The sequence below is a fragment of the Bison bison genome, unplaced genomic scaffold, assembly GCF_000754665.1.
Source record: "Bison bison bison isolate TAMUID 2011002044 unplaced genomic scaffold, Bison_UMD1.0 scf7180017864335, whole genome shotgun sequence".
Lineage (NCBI taxonomy): Eukaryota > Metazoa > Chordata > Mammalia > Artiodactyla > Bovidae > Bison > Bison bison.
Window position 1 is genome coordinate 747,862 of NW_011494907.1, and position 8,073 is coordinate 755,934.

Here is an 8,073-nt window from a genome sequence, read left to right on the forward strand (position 1 = left end):
GCATAGGTATCAAAAGGAAGCCTTCTGCAACTGAAATGGCTCCTCTTCAAGCATCATACAAGATCCAGGGCGGAAACTCCCCCGTGTAAAACCTCAGCGGGAGCAGCCCCAATGCAGCCGAGATCTGTCGACGGTCTTGGATCTTTGAGAGGGAATGCTGTTCGGCTGGGTTTGGCAATTTCCGGTAAACTTTGAATTGGAGATAAGTCTGGTCCTAGCAGTCCTCAGTGAGTCCAGCTGAGTCTTATTTGTACTGTCTTTGGGCTTTCTCCCAGATAAGGCATCAGCATGGCATCATTTCTGAGGATCACTGAGGAGATACCTGTAACACCCAATCCAATCTTTAGGGCAAAGATCTTGTGTATGTGTGAGATCAAAGCAAGTGATAAAGATAAACTCTGTGAAATGATGTCTTTACAAACAGGTTTGTGGAGCTGGGTGAGAAAGCGAATCCCCTGGGGCTTTGCTGACTCGGTTACAATCAGAGGGGCAAGCTAGAGATGGGTCTCAGGAGGCTTTGCTGTCCCTTGGCCCATACAGTGGGTGTGCTCACCAGCATCCACAGTCATTATTTATCTATTTTCGTTTTTATTTTATACTGGGGTTTAGTTGATCGACAATGTTGTGTTAGTTTCAGGTGTGCCGCAAAGTGATTCAGTTACACACAGACGTATACCTATTCTTTTTCAAATTCTTTCCCCATTTCAGTCATGACAGAATATTTAGCAGAGCGCCCTGTGCTATGCAGTAGGTCCTTGCTGTTCATCTATTTTATTTTATTTTTATAATGAAAACTCTTATACTTGGGATTAGCCAGCTGGACTCAGTTTAGATGATTTCAGTTTTGTTGGTAACATCCAAAGTGTCGTAGTCTGGAGCCAGTTGGACACATGCACGCCTTCTTCCCTCTGTCAGGCCTGATCAGGGTGCTGGCCTTAGCCTCATCAGAGTCATAGAGCCTCTTCACGGCCTGTTTAATTTGCTGCTTCTTGGGCTTGACGTCCACATTAAACACCAGTGTGGTGTTGTCTTCTATTTCCTTCATGGCTGACTGAGTGGAGAGGGGGAAACTGATGATGACAGTGGTCAAGTTTGTTTTTCCTGGGGGCTTCTTCCGAGGATATTTGAGTTGCCTCCTGAGCTGCAGCATTTTGGGCTGCTGGGACGTGGATGACGTCTGGATCTACTCTTTTGTTAGTGGCTGTGGATGCCTTTCAACACTGCTTCTTGGCCTTCAAGGCCTTTGCTTTGGCTTCAGCTTTGGGAGGGGCAGGGGCCGCCTTCTTTGCCTTTGGCTCCATCTTCATGAAAGGTTATCTGTTTTGAATATAGCAGTGTGTAGGTCAGTTCCAGACTCCCAGCTTATCCCTCCCCTGCCTTCTTCCTCCCTGATACCCACAAGTTTGTCCTCTATGAGTCTGTTTCTGTTGGTAAATCAGTTCATTTGTGTGAGTTTTTTAGATTCTATGTGATATCATATGATATTTGTCTTTCTCTGTCTGACTTAGTATGACGATCTTTAGGTTCATTCTGTTTCATTCTTTTTTGTGACTGAGTAATATTCCATTGTATATAAGTACCACATCTTGTTTATCCATTCCTCTGTCCACGGACATTTAGGTTAATTCCAGGTTTTGGCTATTGTGAATAGTGCTGTGGTGAACATTGAGGTGCCTGTTAATCAGAATTATGGTTTTCTCTGGATATATGCTCAAGAGTGGGATTGCTGGATCATAGGGTAGCTTTACTTTTAGTATTTTAAGGAACTGCCATACTGTTCTCCATAGTGGCTGTGCCAATTTACATTCCCTCCAACATATGGTCACTCTTTATTGCTGGCTTTTCCTCTCCCACCAGCCCCCACCAGCCCCTAGACCGCTTATGGTTTCCTCAGGTGCCCCTTATGACGGTAGGTCCTGCATTCTGACCTTCCTCTTCTGCTGTCATTATCTTGATGTGTGTGTACAGCAAAGAGCAGAAAGAATGAGGTGAGCTGGACTCCCGCCCAACTGCTCTGGCTCTCTGCTCCCTTTCTTCACACATTGTCCATCATCATCCTGAAAGCCAAGGGACAGAAGTCAAGTCAGAGGCAAGAGCTGGATATTTTCTTTAGTCTAATAAAAATATTCTTTTGGGGGATTAATACAAAAAGGCAAAAAAGAAAGATTTTTATCTTGGAAGCCACAAAGGCTCACTTTTGCAAGCCCCAGACAGAGAGAGAATTGGAGACAACAGTTCTCCACCTTGACTGCAGAATTACTTAAGGTGCTTAAAAAAAAAACAAACTATGCCTGGGCCCTACTCCAGACTGGTTAAACTAGAGTTTCTGAGAGTGAGACCCAGGCATGCAATTTTTAAAATGTTTCCAAGGTGATTCTAATGGATACCCATCATTGCAAAGCACTGGGGTAGGAATCTTGTAGTCATTTGTTATACTCCTTAGGAAAAAAAAAATCAGGCAGTTAAGTGAATATTTTGGACATAAAACAGCTCAAAGATGAAACATATGCTATTGTGAGATAAGCTACATGAAAAGGCAACCCAGCTGCAGACTGGAACATTGTCAGCCCATCTATGAAATCTTTCTTTTGATGTTTACAGCACTAACAAGTCCTGAGATGAGGCTGTCTGATGAGACCATGTTTAATGACCCAGATCTGCCTATGAGCCAGAGAGACATCCTGATTTGACTTCTCTCTTTACCAGTTTATTAACTTCAGGGCGTTAATGTTTTTTACCATTTAACAAAATGACTTGCAAGTGGGACCTTATTAGAAAGCATGAGATCACATCACATCAGGGGCATGACCCTCCCCACGTCCTTCCCCTTCACACAAGAGCTGACACTTCTGTGCTCAGGAGAAAAAACACTGAATATGTGTGTTATACCAGAAATTCTGAACTCTGGGGCTAACTGGATCACTTCAAGGATCCGAGTAAGAGATGTACTTGTTGTCAATGTCTGCCCTTGAAAGAGTTTCTCTCTGCTTCATTTTGGTTCTTAAGGATGATGGAATGAAGTCCACTTTAATTAAATGTATAGGAAACACTAATCTGCTTTGAAAGGCACCACTTAATCCCCTTATTGGTAGTCAAGGTATGTAGTTAATAATGAGACTTTCAGGAGAACAGGCACAGAGGAGACTGTTTCCAGGAAATGCCCACTCTTAGGAGGGGCGCTGTCTTGGGACTTCCCTGGAAGCCCAGTGGTTAAGACTTTGCTTCCAGTGTAAGGGTGTGGGTTTCATTTCTCGTCAGGGAGCTGAAATCCCAAATGCCTTGCAGCCAAGGAACCAAAACATAAAACAGAAGCCATGATGTGACAAATTCAATAAAGACTTAAAAAATGGTACACATCAAAAAAAAATTTTTTTAAAGAGAAAGGAATAAAAAAGAATCAACACTCATATGCATAACTCATAGCCAATAGCCACCAAACAATCTCAAAATTAATCCCTTATACTCTGCCTAAATACTTACTGTGTCTTCACTCGGGACTTACGGACATGATACAAACAGTTTTGGGTTAAGCAAATGAAATTATAAAATTATACATGTATTTATAACCTGGGTCTTGTGCACAATTATACATTAGTTTGGTCTCCTGATACTAAACTTTTGTTTATGCACTCCAGACTTCAGGTTATTTTTCTATATATTATTATGATTTGCATTTCAATCCTGTGGGAAACTTAAAGAAATAAGTTATATGCTACTGCATTTATTGTGTTATTGTGAATAGTTTTATGTTACTATTTGTATTTTCCCTCCTTAAATAGACACTGGAACTTCTCTAGCAAATTACTCACCTGTATACCTGCTGTTCAAGAAATGTTTGAATATTTTCAGCACAGGAAAAGAAAAGATGTCATCATCAATTTGATTGGCAAAATAGCTTAGCTCTCTAAGAAATATTCTGGGTTTTACCCTGAGGCTTTACTGAAGGGTAAGCACTTGGAGAAAGAAACAGACAACTGCTAATGCGTCTAAATTGTCCAGGTCTACTGCAGAGCACACGGGGTCTCTGAGCGGTGATTTGACTTTATCTGCATCGTAATAGGTGGTAACTAGTTACCAATAGAATGAAAAAATAACAATAATTTTTTAACATAAAAGAATTCACTTGCAAGCTGTGCCTTCAGTATTGTTGTGGTATTTCTGTATGTATTTATTTGGCTGTGTTGGGTCTTCCAAGGTAGGGCTAGTGGTAAAGAACCTGCCTGCCAATGCAGGGAACATAGGAGACTCAGGTTTGATCCCAGGTCAGGAAGATCCCCTGGAGAGGGGCTTGGTAGCCCACTCCAGTATCCTTGCCTGGAGAATCCCATGGACAGAAGAGCCTGGCACGCTACAGTCCATGGGGTTGCAGAGAGTCGGACCCGACTGAAGCGGCTGAGCATGCATGGGTTGGGTCTTAGTTGCGGCACATGGGATCTTCACTGCATCATGTGGGATCTCTCACTGTAGTGCACAGACTCTCAAGTTGTGGCACAGGGGCTCAGCAGTGGCAGTGTGCGGGCTTAGTTGCTCTGCAGCATGCTAAGCTAAGCTGCTGCTAAGTCGCTTCAGTCGTGTCTGACTCTGGGCAACCCCATAGATGGCAGCCCACCAGGCCTCCCCGTCCCTGGGGTTCTCCAAGCAAGAACACTGGAGTGGGTTTCCATTTCCTTCTCCAATGCATGAAAGTGAAAAGTGAAAGTGAAGTCACTCAGTCGTATCTGACTCTAGCGACCCCATGGACTGCAGCCTATCAGGCTCCTCCGTCCATGGGATTTTCTAGGCAAAAGTACTGGAGTGGGGTGCCGTTGCCTTCTCCAGCTCTGCAGCATATGGGATCTTAGTTCTGTGATCAGGGATCAAACGTATATACCCCTACATTGTGAGGGGGATTCATAACCACTGGGCCATCAGGGAAGTCCCTGTTGTGGTTTTTAAATTCTCAGAACTCCTGCCTCAAAGATTATTAGACTAGAAATGAGATGCCCCCTGCAAACTGATTAGTTATATGACTCTGTGCGTCCCCGTAGACGGCAGCCCAGCAGGCTCCCCCGTCCCTGGGATTCTCCAGGCAAGAACACTGGAGTGGGTTGCCATTCTCCAGTGCATGAAAGTGAAAAGTGAAAGGGAAGTCGCTCAGTCGTATCCGACTCTTAGCGACCCCATGGACTGCAGCCTACCAGGCTCCTCCATCCATGAGATTTTCCAGGCAAGAGTTCTGGGATCATTATATATTACTACTTTCTATGCTTTTGTCTTCATGCAGAATATCTTAAGGAGCATGGAGTTTAAAAATGAAGATGTTTTTATTCTTCTTCTGATGAGTTTTACAATTATTCACAAATACTTATTCTATTTTCAATTCCTCATTGAATTTAGATCAACTTATATGGCTTGTGGATTAAGACAATGTGAGCAAAATGACACGTCACTTCTAGGATTAACAGTAACTGATTCTTTATTTGTACTCTCGCTCTTGCTACTGTGACCAGTCTGGGTCTGAGTGAAGATGTGGAATAAACCCCTAGATTTTGAGAGATAAGTATGCATCATAAAGAAATCATTTCTGTTTAAACCAGTAAGATCTGAGGATCGTTTGTCACTGCAGCATAACCTAACCTATCCTGACTAATGCACCTTCATTTATCCATTTCAAGTAGTTGACAAGCAGCCTCTGGGGGAATTTACCAAGTGCCACTGAGGTTAGAATCAACAGGTGAACCATTGCCCCTGTAATACCACTCAGGAAGAAACTTAGCTGCCATGGAATTTCAGTTTACCCATCACTAAGCAAAATCTTGCAAATGATTCAAACGAAACAAATAGCCCCAGCTAAGATCGTTTCTCGTCTTACTGCAAAATATTTAGTAAATGTCCAATTATAATCAGTAGTGACTTATAAGAGAATGCCTATATTTTTAGGATATGAGGTTATTTGCTTTTTTCTTTTCCATTATGGTTTATTACAGAATGTTGAATATAGTTCCCTATGCTATACTGCTGCTGCTGCTGCTAAGTCACTTCAGTCGTGTCCAACTCTGTGTGACCCCATAGATGGCAGCCCACTCGGCTCCCCCGTCCCTGGCATTCTCCAGGCAAGAACACTGGAGTGGGTCGCCATTTCCTTCTCCAATGCATGAAAGTGAAAAGTGAAAGTGAAGTCGCTCAGTTGTGTCCGACTCTTCGCGACCCCATGGACTGCCGCCCACCAGGCTCCTCCGTCCATGGGATTTTCCAGGCAGGAGTACTGGAGTGGGGTGCCATCACCTTCTCCGATGCTATACAGTAGGACCTTATTATTTATCCATTCTATCAATATATGTAATAGTTTATGTCTGCTAATCCCAAAGTCCCAATCCATCCTTCCCCCACCCTTTCCCCCTGGCAAGCATAACTTTATTTCTCTTTAGTAGATAAGTTCATTTGGTTCATATTATATGTTTCACATATAAGTGGTATCATATGGTATTTGTCTTTCTCTGAGTTCACTTAGTCTGATAATCTCTAAATCCATCCATCTTGCTACAAATGGCATTATTTTGTTCTTTTTATGGCTGAGCAATACAGTGGCTAGGGGGCTTCCCTGGTGGCTCAGTGGTAAAGAATCTGCCTGCCAATGCAGGAGCTGCAGGAGCTGTAGGTTCAATCCCTGGGCCAGGAAGAGCCCCTGGAGGAGGAGTTGGCAACCTACTCCAGTATTCTTGCCCAGAAAACCTCACGGACAGAGGAGCCTGGCGTGATACAGTCCATGGGGTCACAAAGAGTCAGACATGACTGAGTGACTAAACAACAACAATATTCCGTTGTATATATGTACCAAGTCTTTATCCATCATCTATCAATGGATATTCAGGCTGTTTCCATGTCTTGGCTTTTGTGACTAGTGCTGTTATGAACCTAGAGGTGCAGGTATCTTTTTGAATTATAGTTTTCTCCAGATATATGTCCAGGAGCTGGATTGCTAAGTGATATGGCAACCCTATATTTAGTTTTTTGAAGAACCTCCATCCTGTTTTGCACCATGGCTGCACTGATTTACATTCCCACCAGTAGTATAGGAGAGTTCTTTTTCTCCACACCCTCTTCAGCATTTATTATTTGTAGATTTTAATGATGATCATTCTGACTGATGTGAGTAGGTACTCTATTGTAGTATCGATTTGCATTCTCTAAGAGAGATCATTTGTATAAACCGTTGTTACAAATGAAGCCACGGTGCAGATTGCAGATACTTTTATTGTTGTTTCTATTGTTATATATGATTTTTTTTTTTTTTTTTTTTTTTTTTTTTATTTCTTTTTTTTTTTTCTTATTGCCCTCTAAGGCTCGGCTGCCTGCGACCGGAAGAGAGCGAGGCCGAGCCGCGGAGCACCAGGGGATCGAGGAGGACTCCTATGATTTTTGAATAGAATAACATTTGCTACAATCAATTGAATCACTATGAGGGTGAGAGGTTTGGCTGTAATCGAGATATACCCAAGTGATACAAGTTCTCCAAATCAGCCATTTCAAACAATTCCCTTGAAAACACACACCGTAGGGGGGAAAAAAGTTTTCCAAGTTTGCTAACGGCTACTTTATTGTTCTCATTCTCCTGGGACCTGTTTCTCTTCTTGCTCTACATGTTCTTCCTTTGTGACCTCACCCCTCCTGTAGCTCCTAATTAAGGGGACTCAGGAAAGCGAGAATACAAGATTTCCTGGACTGGTCTGGGACTGTGCAGAAAGGGAGGGTGTGTGCTGAGCTGAGCAGCAGGGCTGGCCATGGGCTAGTGGCTTGGATGCACAAAGCGTTCTGAGTGGATTCGGGAGAACAGAGCCTGGGAAGAAGGATGATTTGGGGAGCAGAAAGGGAGAGCCAGGGTTTGGGGATTGCACAAGCAGATCTGAAGACTAAGGGGAAAATCCAGTCAGAGACCAGAAGTGCAGTCAGGAAAGGGAATTGGCAATAAAAATCAGTGACAGGGACTCTGGAGAGTCTTCCAGAGCAGATTGCTGCTTTTCTGCCAGCTTGTTCCAGCTGCTAGCTCTGCTCTGCTCACTCCAGAAATGGCTTCAGGAGCATAGTCCTGCCCCT

General features: G+C 43.3%; 1 pseudogene; it reads right to left on the reverse strand.

Moving 5' to 3' along the window:
- Nucleotides 1–822: 822 nt before the first annotated feature.
- LOC104998739 lies at nt 823–1,307 on the reverse strand (annotated as a pseudogene).
- Between the last annotated feature and the right edge of the window lie 6,766 nt (nt 1,308–8,073).